The sequence below is a fragment of the Gallus gallus genome, chromosome 15, assembly GCF_016699485.2.
Source record: "Gallus gallus isolate bGalGal1 chromosome 15, bGalGal1.mat.broiler.GRCg7b, whole genome shotgun sequence".
Taxonomy (NCBI): Eukaryota; Metazoa; Chordata; class Aves; order Galliformes; family Phasianidae; genus Gallus; species Gallus gallus.
This window is the reverse complement of record NC_052546.1, coordinates 5,101,107-5,116,820: the sequence shown is the minus strand read 5'-3', so window position 1 is coordinate 5,116,820 and position 15,714 is coordinate 5,101,107. Positions and strand designations below refer to the sequence as shown.

Here is a 15,714-nt window from a genome sequence, read left to right as displayed (position 1 = left end):
CTGCTTTGGGATGCTGAGCCCAGGAGCATCCCATGCTCCAGGAAAGGGAAGCAGCGGATCTGTGGGTGCCAGTCCTGGGATGGGGCAGGGAATGCTACTGCTGGGCAGCAGCCAGGAGGAAGAACAAACTGGCTTGTGGGAGATGAAGCTGATACAAACCACCTTGCTCAAGGCAAAGGTTTTCTGCAGATCGTTTCAACCACATTCGCTTTGCCCAAGAACTGCCCTTGCGTGTTGGAGAGCCCAAAGATGGAATCCACCCCTGAAAACTTTCAGGCAAGTGACATCCCCACCCTGACCTGCCTCTAAGTGCCTTCAATCGCTCCATTATCGGTCCCTTTCCATCCTACAGGTAAGGCATCACAAAAGTGAGTCCAAGAGCATGTCCTGCATCCCCTTCAGGAAGGGGCCAACCTCATTTCATAGGGAGGTTGCCAAAGTCACAGTGAATTACATAGCGTCTGCTCTACACTATGCTCAGGACAACCTCTACAGAGCTTTTCCATGAGGGGGTTGTTCATCAGGTCTTATTTTTAAAGAATCTGGGCCAAGTCATCCCTGCTGTAGCTTTAATGACGTCAATGAGCTACAGCAAGGGTGAAACTGGGCCAGTATTTTTTATGGCCATATGTCACGTGCCCGCTAAAGAAAAAACACAAAGGAGGACCAAGGAAGAAAAGTTATTGAGTCAAAGGACCATCTGCACAGACATTAACGTCTGGATAGGGAATGGTTCTCTTTTGTTCCTGTTGTACACCTATAAATGTAATGATTTATGGAAAGAAGAGATATTTCCCTAGTATCGAGGTAAATGAGGACTCTCTAGCAGCGAATTATACTCTCGTTTTATATCCTGTTTTGATAAAGGTAACGAAAAAAAAAATCTTTACCAGGAAAAGGTCTCTTCAAAACCCAGCAGAAATAGGTGACACAGTTGCCAGTAACTGCTTCTTCCCAGCAAGCCAACATTAATCACGTTGCATAGCACCAGTCAGTAATAAAGCCCACCAGACCTGGTTCTCAGCTCATTTCTCAGCAAGTCCAAAACAGGATGCTGCAAGTATCAAAATTAAACACATGAAATAGAAGTTTAAAGCTAAGCAGTGTTTTCTGTGAACAACCAAAACCTCGAACATCAACATGGAAAGAACCACAGCTGAGGAGACCAAACCTGCCCAGGGCAGGGCACCAGCTGTGAGTAACAGCACTAACAGCCATCCCAGCACTTCTGCCTCTGCAAACCAGCGCAGAACTGTACCCGTGCACTGATCAGCAGCAGGCAAAGCGAGCACTTCATGCTTTCCACCAGCCACGGTCAGCTCCTGCCCTGCCCTGGAAGCGCCAGCTCAGGGGCACTGAACCACAGGATGCATCACAGCCTGTGAGACCCACGGGCAGAACCTCTCAGCTCCACATTTCAAAGCTCCCTTAACTGACATTTAGGCACATGAGTAACTGTATTAACGAGGCTTGTTCATTATGAATGCAGGTGAAATTACTCACCAATACACTTACAGAGTCACATCAACATGCCTTTAAAGATAATTTTTCAGAAGCCCTCAGGAACAGCACCAGATCACAGGAGCACGGCGTTCAGAGCCTTCACTTTGTAGATAGCTTCTCTTCCACATCTTAATAGTAGATTCCTGTGAAATCTTTGGCTCTAATTCTCCAACTCTCAGCTTTAGTCAAAGACTGAAGTCTTCTTTTCCCCTCATTGTTTTTACTTCATATTGCTGAGTTGTTTTTCTTGCAATAAACCAGATTAGTTTGGGTTTTTGTTTGTTTCTTTCTTTTTCCCCCCTCCTTCCCTTCTCCACTCCCCCCCCCAAACCCATTCCAGCGCTGGAATCAAAATAACTTGAGATGGAAAACGTGTGACCTCCCAAGCCTTTATTTACAGTATCACAAACCACAAGGGAAGAATCTGTCCAAGCCTTCCAGCTGCAAAGGGAAGGGCAGGCAGAAACGTGCTCTCGTTTTTGCAGCTGTGATATTTAACACATCAGAGGGAGGCAGGACGGGGAAGGGAAGGAGAATTAAAAGTATGCAGTGGTGGGTGAAGAGGTCTCAGTGACACAGGTAGGTTCATGCAATTACATCCCATCTCCCTTGAAATAAACAGAGCTCTACACATGCAAATGTAATTACAAAAATCAATCTGCCATGTGTTTAATGGCTTTGCTTCTCAACTTCTACATTATACAAGATCATAAGATCCAGAAGCCTTCTGGACTCCACCAGTCCTGAATTTTTATTAGATCTGTAATGATCTCTCTTCATGCCACCATCCCCAAACTGCTACAACAAAGACTGTCAAAAATAAGCAGCCTAGAAGCAGTCGAATCTTCCCCAGCTATTTAAACAGCAGCACAGACACAACGAATGAGGTTTAGATCTATAGAAAGTTACTTGCAGCAGGAAACCGTCAGTTTGTGGTTAGCGTCACAGCTCTTTCCTCCCAGTTAAATACATATGTCCAAACAGTTCCTCCACTACTCATCTAGTGTTTCTATTATAAAAAGGAAGAAAAGGACCATGAGAAAAACCCGTCCATCCACGCACTAGCCATTTCCTAACATCAAACTGCCTGGCCCCATAACAAGTGCCACTCTAACCCATGCTGCTACACACAGGTGTGGGAACACCGCAGCTGTGCTGTCAGGCTGCCTAGCAGGGCTGCCCTCCTTGTTGGTACAACAGCAGCCATCACCCACCTCTCTGAAGTGTTATCACCTTGATCTAACTCACTGCACGGTGCTTTGCAGCGTGCTCTGTGAACGATCCAACATAACAATAGATGGTGCTGAATTCAGTCAGTTTCATTAAACTCACCCCTCACAATAGGTACTATTCTCACATCACAGGTTATGGGACAAGTCCCCTGGTAAGCAAAGAGCACAAAAAAACATAAAATTCAGCCCTAGTCTGCGTCCACATAGAAGGACACAAGGCTCTGGAAAGAGAAAGTTCACCGTGTTACGTAACCTGGGCAGAATTGTACCTAAGTGTTAGAGCACAGTGCTACACAGGCTTGAGAGCAGATGCTGCCAGCAAGGCATCAAGGAGCCAAATGCAAAGCTAACCTGGGATTCCATTTGACAGTACATTCACAATTCAGAGGGGCCACCGCCATCATCTGCATCACCATCATCCACCTCCCCCTCCCCCCCACACTGCTCCTACAAGCTGACTTCTTGCTGTGGTCCCACAGCTGTGCTCAAGCATCACAGGCACTTACATATGCACCCCTCAGTGTCTGCTCTGCTTTTCTGCTTGTGCCAGGGATTCAATACACTTTCCTAGATTGCAAAGCAATCCCATACAGAATACTCCAGGTACAACTTCCAGAGGACCCTCCTCTCCTCATTATTCCTCTGCTCAGAGGTCCTGATGCATAGGGATGCTGACAGGACATAGGAGGAAATTACTCAGTGCCTACAGCACTTCCCTGTGCTCTGGACATTGTTATTCAGCCCTTTGTTTTCATGAATGCTGCATTCCCTGACAAGGTTTAAAAGCCATTTTTCTCCCTATGTTCCTTACCTGCCAATCCAGGGACATTACTTGCTCTCCAGTGACGCAAGCTGCACAGATTCATTTTGCTGCAAACACAATACCAAGGCAGTTTCCCCTCACCTGCTCAGGCTCTTAATGACCACTCAGGCACCTCTTACAGAGAGGAATGTCAGCCCTGAGGAGCGCCAAGTCCTTCAGGCAAGCAAAAAGAGCAGTCCCACAGCCTCAAAACAAAGCAGACCCTAAACATGGCTAAGGACAGCGCTTCTTTGCTGCTACCACTAACTCAAACACTCCCTCCTTTACAACAGCCTACAGGGGAGTGAGGGGACTTCGAGGGATCTATGGGAAGGGAGATGCAGCTTTTGAGACATGATGTCCTCCCTCAGCCCAGGAGCACAAATTCTTACAGCAGCAGCAACTCCTCTGGTAAAGTTGCTGACAGCAGCGACTGCTCCCACAGAAAGCTGTGCACAGCTCAGCCAGAGCTGCAGTGTGCAGGACAGAAGCTGCTGGGCTCTCAGGAGAAATTCGGGTATCCCACCGAGGGAGGGATGGGCTGCAGTGTGGCGAGCAGTCTGCCTGAGCTGGCCAAGGGCTCTGCCGATGCTGAAGAGAGGCTTCAGGAAGGGAATCGGCACAGGGAATGGCAATTAATTCATCAGGAGTCAATTTGCTGACAAGAGATAATTAAGGTAGTCAAATAACCCTTAGTTTTCAAGGGCTTCTGGCTTTGCATGTCAATACAAAGCTGGTGTCGTTGTGGTTTCAGTATAACTGCTGCGACTTGAGTACCAGTCCAGAGGAACTGAAAATACATTTTAGTCTGACACAAAAACAGCTCAGACCAAAACTCATTTACCCTTTCTCTGGTCTTTGCAGCAGTCCATAGCTCTTAAACTAAAAGCCTGCAATTCTGAGTCTCAGCATCCAGCAGCAAAAAAACAACAATATTGCTGTATCACCATGTCAACACAAAGTAAAACGTTTGGTGGACCTAATTGTTAAAAACACCCCTTCCAACAGAGGGGAAAAAAAATAAGTGGCAAGGAATGCACTGGAGGAAAACAAGAAGATGCAAAACTACTCATTCAGGTAAAGGCTGACATTCCATCTGCTGAAAAATTCCAGTTCAGCCAGTAATTCTGTGTACAGACTGTGAGACATATTTCTAGAACTCACACAAAAGCAGATCAGTAGAGATGGAAAGGCACCCAGCTAACCCACAAGCCACACTCTACAAGTTAGAGCACAAGGGTGCACAAAAATCACAAGAAGCACCAAATCTCTTAAGATTTGCTTGTTAAAAAGCCCACAGGGTGCTCTGTTCCCATCTACGCTTCTTCGCTTTTTGCTGTGGAAGTTTTGCATCTCAATTCTCTTGAAAACGTCAAGTAAGTTAGGACTTCAGAGAGGAAAATAAGAGGTAGAAGCTAACAGCAAAGTCATGGCAGTACCAGGAGGTGCACATTTGTTTATTTCAGACCAAACACTTTTTTTTGGGGGGGGAGGAAGGGGTGAGACCCACAAAAGATTTAAACACAAAATGTATGTTAATCACACATCCTGCATGGCCATTTCATTTCCCCTTTTGATTTAATTGAATTATTTCAAATAAATGAGAACACTGACCGAGCACAAATAGGTGTGGAGCATGAGTTTTCTTTAAGAAGAGCTCTATTACCAATCCACATCAATGCAATATAAGCCAACCACGTTCTGTGTCTGCCAAACCCTTCTCTAAGGCAACCTACAGGCCATTCCTCCAGACTCCACTTCACTCACCTTTCCCCTGAGTCTATTCCAGGCAACCCAAGCTAAGGTTGATCCCTTCTCTCAGCAGCAGCACTCTAGTCTCCACGAGACTCATTACCATTCTCCCTAGTAACATCTACATGCTTTTTTCTAGCACAGAAGGAAAAGAACAGCCATGCAGCTGAACTGCCAGAACCTACCTTTGGCAAGAAATCTCTCTAGATGCTTCTGAATGCAGGAGGGAGTAAAGACAGCATTGCTGAAGAAGGATGTCACTGTTGGTCCACATGTGTCAACAACCTAGGAAACGATAAAGCACAGCTGCTTAACTGCCTTGCCCGTGGGAAATCAACTGCAAGAATAAAGCTGCATTATTTTCACAGTTATACCATGCTAATGGCTCCTATGCAAACAACGCACAGCTACAACGTTTTGTAATTGCACATCAGAGTTTCTCTGCAGACATCCCTCCGGTATGTCAGAAATTCAATACGTGATGGTAGGCGGCAATGAGCACCTCGGGGATTTAAAGCGCATTCCAAGCCATGAGTCATCGTCATCTCCAACTCATGGAAATGGAAAAAAAAAAAAGAAAAAGGGAAAAAACAGAGGGAAGAAAAACACACACATGCAGTGCACTGACCACTCTCATGTGCTCTCGCTGTGCAGTAGAACAGCTTCCCCCTAAAGCATTTTCCTTTTAAATGGTGTGCTGAAGGATTTCCATGAAGGAGAAACCACGGCAGACCTCATTCCACACCAAAATAAATTTTAAAAGTTAAAATAAAATAGCAAAAAAACCCCAATTGCACGGCAGCCTCCTTCCAAAGAGCCCCCAGGGACGTGCAGGACCGCATGCTGTGGGAGCGGAGCCGCCCTCAGCATCCCGTAAGCCCCTCACCGCCTGCAGAAGGGTGCAGACCCCCACCAAGCACCAGAAGCTATTCTGAAGGATGCTTCTGCAGTGCCTGGAGAGCATTTCAAGTCACATGAGTGCTCCCCTCCCTGAACTCCTCCCGAGGATCCCCAGGTTCCTTCAGGCTGTTTAATTCCTCAGCCTTTATTTCGGGGGCAGACGGTGTGTGGGAGCACCCCAGCCACCAAGCAGCACCCGCAGCCAAAGGGCCACAGGAAAACAGCAATAAAACTCCACGTGCGCTGCTTCCTGCTCCAAAGCAAAAAGACTGGAAAACCCACGGCTACCTTTAGCTGGGATACCCCGCTTCAGAGAGCAGATTTAGACCTCAGCACCAATGTGAAGGACTAGAAGAAAAGAAGCGTGGTTGCTACCCTTGTCCCTTCTCACACAGGTTGATGCGTCCTGGAGGAACTGCAAGCCTTGCTAGCGTTCTGGGACCATTAATCTCCGAGATCTTGCCAAGAACATGCAGCCAGGCAGCTTAAAAATATATTTAGTCCACAAACGCTTATTAACGTCATTTGCTGATTCACAGCTGAGCCAGTCGCACGGGGCACAAATGCCACTCCTGCTTTGCTGGCCTGGGTGAAAGACTGTCACTGCAGCCGGACATCAGGTGGCTGAGCCCATTTCAGAACCAACCACGATGCAGCCAGAAGCTGAATGTACCTGGGCTATGATGGGCCCAGCCCGACAGACTGACACACATGTGAGCAGGCTTTGCTATTCTTACTGTTATGCAATAATTTGCGCCAGAACGGATGAATCCTGGGTGTAATGTCCATTCCACACTTCTTTTCACAGGGCAGATGTAGATGCTGGCTATGCTAGGCAAAGGAATATGCACCACACTCAAATAAAGTCTTTCAAATGGAGCCAGCATGGAGCTCCACCTGCCCGGCTTCTCACCGAGCAGGGCAGGGGCTCCAGGGCTCAGAGAAAGTGTCAACGTTCAGCTGACCCATCATGGGGCGACCTCAAAGGTTCCATGTCAGGCACCGATATCAACACACAAGGTACGCAAGAGCCTCCTTGAGGAAAGCCATCTCTCTACCTGATTCAGTTTTCTTGTTTCAGGGTTGGGTTCTCTTTTTTTTTTTGTAGGCTGGGGAAAGATGACAAACTTTCTTATTCTCAGTGACAGCACGTCTGAAATGATTACTCCAAACGGAAGGACAGGTCTCTATCTGCTTGCTAGTCATACTGGAATCAAAAGCGATTAAAAGCAAAAGCTTTTATGAGCAACAGAAACCGAAAGTAGTCCCTTTGGAAAAATGTAAAGACCAGCATTTTCTCTGCAGTAAGCAGCAGATAATGAATGCAGCCTGGGACACTGACACGTTTATACAACCTGTTTGCTGGAACAATCACATGATTCACCTTTGCTGTCCGCCCAGCTCAGCACATCACTGCAGTTTGTAGAGGTCTCACTGATGCCACTGCTGCTTTTATTTAGAGGTGCCAGAACAGCTTATCAACCCTAAATTTAAACTTCAGTATTACGTTCCAACCATAAATATCAAAATAAAAATTAATCCGTTTCCAATTAATAACAATTAACCCTGCCTGTGTTTCAGATATTTTGTGATGATTGTTTTGTTATCGCACTGCTGAAACCTGAGGGCACGCCTGTCCAAAGCAAACCACCAGGACAAATCAACCCAACAAAAACATGTCTAAGTTCTGAGTTAATGCAAGAGCTCCCAGAGGACCACTTTTATAAGGGGTCATTAGCAAATGCTGATCATTACAACCTTCCTCCCACCCTCCCAAGGACCAGGGGCAAGCATCTCTCCAAGGAAGGCGTGGGGAGCTGGGGCAGCCCAGGACCGGACCCACGCAGTGACCACACCAGCACTGCAACAGCGCGATGCACGTTGCGAGGGAAACCAAAGCAGATTGCAGCTGTGAGCAAACAGCACCACAGCAAACACATTTTGGGGAAGGACGAGGTGCCGCCCAGCAAGCAGCAAGCTGCTCCTGTTTAGTACGAATATTGAAAACGCTGCACTACACTAATAGAACTGGCATTTACCTTTCCAAGGAGGACTATTAATTACAAGATGCTTTCTGCTGGCTTCTGAAGGCTTGTCTGCTTAACCAGCACACTGCACTTCAGCTATCAGCCCTCCCTCTCAGGAGGACCAGTTACAGCCACCTCTAAGGCACTTCCCACTGGCAGGACGGGCAGAGCTCCCACCTGGCTGCAGCCTGAGCACGCCATGGTGACACACACAGAGCAGCACACGCTGGCCCTGTGCCCAGGAGCAGAGCCCCACATAGCCCAGACACATCCACACACACAGCAGGTCCTGTCCTAGGAAACACCCAGGGTCAAAACTGCTCCTAGCAAGCACCCCAGGTGTTTCAGCACAGCCCACTGCTTCCTACTACCTGCACTGAGTGCTCAGCCCTAACTCACATCAGCTGTGGTCACACAGCCATGGCCCTGGTTTGTAGGCATCAGCTTCAGACCACGGGTAGTCATACCAGTCCTCCATCCTCAGGGAAGGTGTTTTCCATTCCCACAACAGTTACTCACCCTAAAACAATAAGGGGATATAAACGAGCAACTAAAAAGCAACAAACCACACAGAAATCATATCAGAACCCTGAATAACTCTGCAATCAAATGAAAAGGCTCCAGGATGTGCCAGGCAGCAGAGGGAATTAACGAACACAAGATAAACAGAGCAGTTAACGAGAAAATCTGAGCAGCTCAGGAAGGCACCTGGATAAATCTGCCCCTGCCTGATGCTGCAGTATCTGGACCTCCGGAGCACCAGGTGTGGGCCTCACTGCAAGAACACTTCCATGAGTGGAAACAGAAGAGGAAGAGGAGAAAAGGCCTCCTGGTGGGTTCAGCACCTGCTAATGTTAAAGGCACTGCTTGTTTCACGCATGAGAATGCTGTCACCCACGGAAAGATTTCTAAGCAAATCAGCCAGATTCACATCTCTACAGCCTGCTTTCAGGAGGGCTTCCCCCCCCCCCCAAAATCTATTTTAACTCAACCAATCTCATTTCTATTACTTCCCATATCAACAGGGTAATTAACAAAGCAAAGTCAGTGAGCTATGCAGCATTCCACCTTAAATAAAACAACTCAAGAAATAATATACCACTTAATCCATACTTGACAGCCAGCAAAGAAACACTGTGTGTAAGAAACATGCTCAAAGAGGGTTCAAAATCCATTCTGCAGACCTTGATGGAAGGCTGTCCTTGTCAATGAAGCTCACAATCCATAATAGTTCTCAGCATCGTGCTTTTATCCTCCGTTTTATGAGAGCTCATCTGCTGATCAATGAGGAGCCCCATGGAATAGCACTTTGAATTTCAATGTCAACACAGCAGTACTGTGGTAATGATTGAAAATATTTACATATTGCCTCATTGATCGTGGGGAGCTCTTTTCCAACCATCTGCCTACTGGGCACTCATTTTTTTTTTCCAGGGTTCTAAATTGTTATCTGAACATCTTTGGAGCTCACATCCAGCATCACACCTGAACCAGGTTCTCCTGTCATTTCTAAGCCGTAATATCAGCAATGGCATTAATCAATTCGATCTCATCTCAAGGAGGGAGGGGGGGATTCTCTTACCAAGGACGAAAGCAAAACAACCAGCAAACACCTGCTCCACGGTCATCAGAGCCATGTGCCAATCCAGCTACAAGGTCTCGCATTCAGTGTGACTCGAGGGTGTCACTGCTTTGACAACAGATGAGTCAAATGGAAATATGTCACTCACTCCTTGCTCTTTGCCAGCCTCGAGATAAAGAAACCCGTAAGGGCTGTTTTTTCCACCTCCAGATGGAATACCTTCTGATAGCTGCAACGCCGAGCCCCTGGGCTCCGTGCTGCGTGGCTGTGTTTATTCTGCCTTCAGTAACGGCTCGAGGGAGGCAAGGCAGGCAGGCAGCTCGGGCCAGCTGCTGCCTAATGGGCTGCGAGGATGCAAGGCTGCCTCATCTGCACCTCCTTGAAAGTTGAACAGCAGGTTAAATAAAACCTCCAGGAACAACCAGCACCAGCACCTACGACTCCGCCGCAGGAGGCCTCCGCTGCGTACCTGCCAGGAATCCCAACAAGCTGCTTCACAAATGGTAGCTGAGCTGATTTCAAGGCTTTTTTTGACGGCCGCGAGCCTCGTTATCAGAAGGTGACTCTCTGAGCTGCTGGTTCATTCACTTCATTTAGGAAGAATGGGGGACGTAAAGACAAACGACACTCTTGCCTTTAAACCTGGACTAGAAATAGTCCCTCCAAACAGCTTAGCTGATGATTTTGGTCACATTATTAAAGATAAGACACTTTTATCTCTTTTCCGTTCTACGTCGCTAAAAAGGAGTAAAACACAGATTCTGTCAGCAAAGGAAAATAAGGACAACGTGGCAGAGGGCAGAGCAAGGCGCCCTGACTCACCTGCCCCTGGGGTGCAGCTCCGTGTCCTGCCCCTTTCCTTCTCCTGGGGGCAGTGGCACGAAGCAGCAGGACAGAAGGCTCTGCTCATACGTCCCCTCTGCCCATGCAGCCCAGATGCTGTGCAGATGTGATGCAGCAGATCTGGCACTGGCCCTAACGAGCTCCACTGAAGGCACAGAAGGAATTGCTCCTATGAAACACGAAGCAGTTCTGCTTCCAGTGTTGCATAAAGCCTTACTGCCGCAAGAAAACAGTTTGTAGGATGCTGTAACTGAGAGGTTTTACCATCCAGAGTCTTCCCCCATCATTTCCAACACTGATAGTTCTGAGCAGAGCACCACGTGGGGATCCCAAGGTGCACACCCCTAGCAAGGCAACCACCACTCTTCTCAACAAGGCGACAGACTGGAATGGGAAGCTGGAGCAGCACAGGAGCTGCACTACGAAGGTTAGCGCTTCGAGTAGGCTTGTCCAAATAGGCACTTCCCTCTGACAGCAATAGTGCGTGAGATGAATGTGCCTTATTGAAAAGCCTATTTATAGGAATTCAACGTAAGCAAAAGACAGCATTAAAAATGGTTCTGTAGTCCTAAAACAGATAGAGGACACACGGCGTCCGTGCTAAACGCATTTCTGAGGATAGGCACTGAAAGATGTTTGCCATGTCCTGAACTCCCCCTCCAGTCTCCCAGCTCACTGCTAACCGCGTCCTGTTGGAGATGACACGTGTTTGGCTCTCACCGTGTCGAGGTGGGAAGGTCCCACCGGGGCAGCGCTCCGGCTGTGGAGCAGAAGGCATGAAGGAGAAGCAGGAGCTCCAGCCCTCCGCCATGCAACCAAATCGACCCACACAGGGGAGTGGGTGAGTGAACAGCTTGGGAACGCCCACCGTTGCTTCCCCACCTCGGATCCAGAGGGAAAGATGTAAATATTTAGATTTCGATTTCAACTGATACGATAAATATAAAACGCCTATTTCCTTCTTTAAAAAAGAAGTATATATAGCATTAAAGTGGGTAAACCTCCCACACAGAGAAAAAGATTCTGCGGCGCTTCTACCTTTAGAAGGAGGTTAGCTGAGTTACACTGTGATCTTAAAGGAAACGGCAGTCACAAGTTGTACCCGCTGCACAGACTGAGGCGCACAGAACACACGTCTGCACATCAGCACATCAGCACCGTTCTGCTGCTGCCCTCCAAGCCCCGGCCCAGGGGGCTCCATGGAAGCTCCAAGCCCTGCAGCAGATGCCCGTGGCCAACCCTGCACAGAGCTCACCCGGCCGTGCTCTCAGCGCCCCGGGTGCTTCTGCGGCCTCTTAAAGCACATAATGGAATTACAGCCCCGCCAGGTTAACAGTCGGGCAAACATCAAACTTTGCTGGAGCAGCAGATAACAAGGCCTCACCCCGAAACACTGATAATGCCAGGGCACTCAACGTGCTGACGTGATTGCACGTTCCCACCTTCTGAATTAGTTACTGCAGACGAGAAACGCCTTTTCAGGTCACTGCTCGATGGGTTAAGACAGCTCATATTAGCTTCAATTAGCATCCCGTGCTCAGCTGTCCTTATGCAAGTGCCAGCGAGCCAAACCCATCCCAGCTCACTGCCCTGCCCCTACCAGGAGCAGCCCCACATTGACACAGCACAACCCCACACGCATCCCTTTCGGGCCGGGGCTGAGTGCACACTCTGCAGGCCCAGCACAACGCTGTGGCACTTGGATTTCCTCCAACATCCAGGAAACAAAGCTAAAAATAAAGCATTTTATTTATCCCCTTCCTCCCACCCATTAATTACTCCATTTGCACTCACGCGGCGCACTTTGGGTATTTCTGTTTATAGGATGCTGTCAGGCTCAAGATTAAATTCAGGCACATCTCACTAATTTGGGGATGAACAGAAATATTAGCTGTGTATCTACATCAGCCAACGTCACAGTTAAACTGGAAAATATCTTCACCATTTAGAGAAAGGGGCTATTAAGAAAGCCACGTTTTTCTTACATTGCTTTTTCCTTCCAAGAAAATGACAAGACTTCTGTTCAGCTGTGGGGGGAAATTAGGGCTGGTTTGGACTAATTGGAGGCACCTTCTTTACCTTATCTTGCCTGCAGGACGTGATGCTCTGTTTGGCCAACCGGACTCTGAATAGAGGCTACACACCCAAATTCAAAGCCCCTCAGCACTGCTGTCAGCTGTAAGTTTTGAGTACTTCTTTAAACAATCACCATCATCATCAGGACAAGATCTCTGCAAACTGGTTGCTGTCAACTAAGATGAGAAGTTGGATGGAGCTCCCACGTGCCAGCTGGTAAATCACAATAAACGCCCGGGCTGTTAGATGCACAACAAGCAGCACTGAAATGCAGCTCTGACAGCAGAAGGGCTATTTCAGCACAAAGCTGTCGTTCTGGGAGCAGCTCCTTGGGACCAGCAGTCCCGCACTGAGGACTCCGTGCTCTCCTCGTGTAACAGCCCATGGTTTGAGCAGTTACGTCCGGCTGCTGTCAGCGTGGCCTCGGAGTTCACCATTCAGACATCATTTATGACCCTCCTGCCAAGTTACTTACAAAATATTGCTAAAGGATACCAGAGAATTGTTTACTCAAACCACTACTGTTTCCTGAACACAGATGCAAGAAAAAGTTATATTAAGAAGATAAACAGCTGCTACTGTCTGCTGTTTAAATGGTAACAAAAGCATCTAAGGGCCATAAAGGGAATAGTAAGGGAATTAAAACGCATTTTTATGCATGAAGATAGCTAACATCCGTACATTCATTAAAGCGGTATCAACCATGCTTTTAATTAAAAGTTGGTGACAGAAACTTAAATATGATGAATGCAATCTACCAGCCTACCAGAAGTCCGCTCTGTCAGAAGCACAGCGAGCTCCGCTTCGGGCCCTGCTCATCTCCTTCACTTCCCTCTCACAGACACCGCAAACGGAGCACACTGCAGGGACTACAGAGCAGCATTCCTCTGACAAACAGCAAGCCAGGACACGCCTGCAGCCACGCTTTCCTGCTGGGTCATTCCTCACTGTGTGTGTCCCAAAGGCAGTGTTGTGGTGACGGCGCCGGTTACCTGACACAGCCAGCCGGCACCTGGGGCTGCGGGGTCAGGCAGGGCTGTCCCACACACAGCAGCTCCTGCTGGACAGTGGAACAATGCTCCGGTGCCGGCACTGAACTCTGCAGCACCGTCAGTGCTCATGTGTTACTCGGGTATGTAGTGCAGTCATGGCAAAAATAAACCACACAGCAAAAAGGCAGCACGAGCAGAGAGACAACACGGAGAGAGGCAGGGCAGGATGAGAAGGAGTCCTGCAAGCCATGTGTATTTAAACCAGGGTGAAATCAAACAGCGCCTGTCTGAGCTCCCACACCTGCAAAGGTCCATCTGTTACCACAGCTCAGCCGCTCTCCTGCACACAGCGGCTGCGAACGATGCCGCCAAAGACTGAAGGCATTTCTCAGCACTGTGCCATGGGATCCCAGAGCCATCACCCACCTTGCTGCTCCACAGCGCGCGGAAGATGGAAGTTCTCTCATGGAGCGGTTATTAACGAAAGGAGAAGCTTTTGTTCCTCCCGAACGCACAGTCTGCATCAACTTCACCTCAGCCGCGGCGATGAGAGACAAAGCACGGCTGGGCCGAGCCGTGAGGCGGAGGGCACCGCGCCAGGAGAGGGCCGGGCGGCTGCGGAGGGAGCGGGGATGTGGAAGCAACGCTGCCCGCGGGGCTCAGCCCACGGCCGTGCGGGGCAGCAGCACCGGGAGCCCCGGGCCGGGCGGTGAGCGCGGGAACCCTCCCACAGCCGCTCTCCCTCCTCCCGGGGCACGCAGCGCTCAGGGCTCGGCCGCCTCCCCCGCCCCCCGCTGCCCGCAGCGCTGAGGCCCGAAACGACCCCGCGGGGTTTCCCTCAGCCGTACCCCGAAGGCGCTGCTCCGCTCCCGGCGCCTCCGGGCCGTTCCTCGGGCAGCGGCTGCGCGGGCGGCACTTTCGCCCTCTCCTCGGGGCAGGGCTGCGCTCGCCGCGCCCCGACCGCTCCCCGCGACAACGAAATTGAGGTCAATCCCGGCCCGAGGGATGGGGACGCAGCGGTACCGGGGCTCAGAACGGCCGAGCGCGCCCTCACGGCGGCCGTGCCGAGCCGGCGCCGGGGCGAAGGGCGGCCTCTCGGTCCCGGCGCGAGGGAACGCGGCGCACCGCGCCCACCCCGAGCAGCGCGGCGGGCGCCCCGTTCTGCGGAGCGAAATCGCTGAGGCGCGGCGCTGCCATGGCTGCGGCGCCCGGGAACGGCGGTACGGCGGACGCATCGCTCCCTTCACGGACCGCCCCGCTCGGGAAACTTTCACCCCGCCGCCCCGCGGCCCCCAGCCCCGCCGAGGCCCCGGGAGGAGCCCACAGAGCACCGCGCTCAGGGATCCCGCAGCGCCCCGGGCCCGCGCCGCCCAAGGGTCCGCCCGCCGCCCCCCGCCTCTCCCTCACGCACCGGCTGCTCCCGGCTCCCGCTGCCGTCGCCGCCTACGAGCCGCTGCCCGCCGACGTGCCCGCGCTCCGCTGGCATAATCCCCGGCGCAGGTGGGGCCGGGCGCGGGCAGCTCCTCTCCCGCCGGCTCTGTGTGGCGAGCGCAGCTCCGCGCTGCAGGGAAGAGCGGGGAAGGCGCGGAGCCCCAGCCCTGCCCCGCGGCGGCGGATGGCTTTATCCCCCGGGCCGAGCCGTGCCCCCCGCTGCGGGGAGCCGCCACTTCCTTCCCCGCGCCGGGCCGGCGCTCCCGCACGGCGGCGGGCCCCGGGGTTATGGCGCCGCCTGGCGGCCGCGCGGAGCAACGCCACGCGGGAGGGGGCGGCCCCGGCGCGGGGGCTGCGCAGCGCGGCTACAGCCGGCAGCGGGATTCGCGGCAGGTCGTTTTACACGCGCTTTGTACGGAAGGGCAGGAAGAGAGATTTTAACGTGCCAGGAGCGACATCGGGAAAGCTGGGAGGTTTGTTACCGTGAAGAACGTTACCTTGCAAGGGCACGCGGCGAGCGAACGACGCCGAGGTTGAGCAAAAGCCGCAGCTCCTTTGCAGGCGGTGAAGCGGC

At 50.8% G+C, this 15,714-nt stretch overlaps 1 protein-coding gene across 13 annotated transcripts in view; it reads right to left on the bottom strand.

The window, feature by feature from the left end:
• Positions 1-15,412, bottom strand: part of PITPNM2 (phosphatidylinositol transfer protein membrane associated 2) — a 111,866-nt gene extending 96,454 nt beyond the window's left edge. For 7 of the 13 annotated variants that reach the window (XM_004945542.5, XM_415122.8, XM_004945545.5 and 4 more), the window contains exons 1-2: positions 15,121-15,412; positions 5,475-5,574 (exon numbers count right to left, since the gene is read on the bottom strand). The gene's annotated coding sequence lies outside the window, so the exon portion shown is untranslated. Of the gene's footprint in view, positions 1-1,503; positions 5,577-5,663; positions 13,582-14,135; positions 14,453-14,557 lie in introns of those variants that run through there. The other 6 variants (XM_046901229.1, XM_046901230.1, XM_015275601.4 and 3 more) reach the window with 6 other exon arrangements.
• Positions 15,413-15,714: the final 302 nt, after the last annotated feature.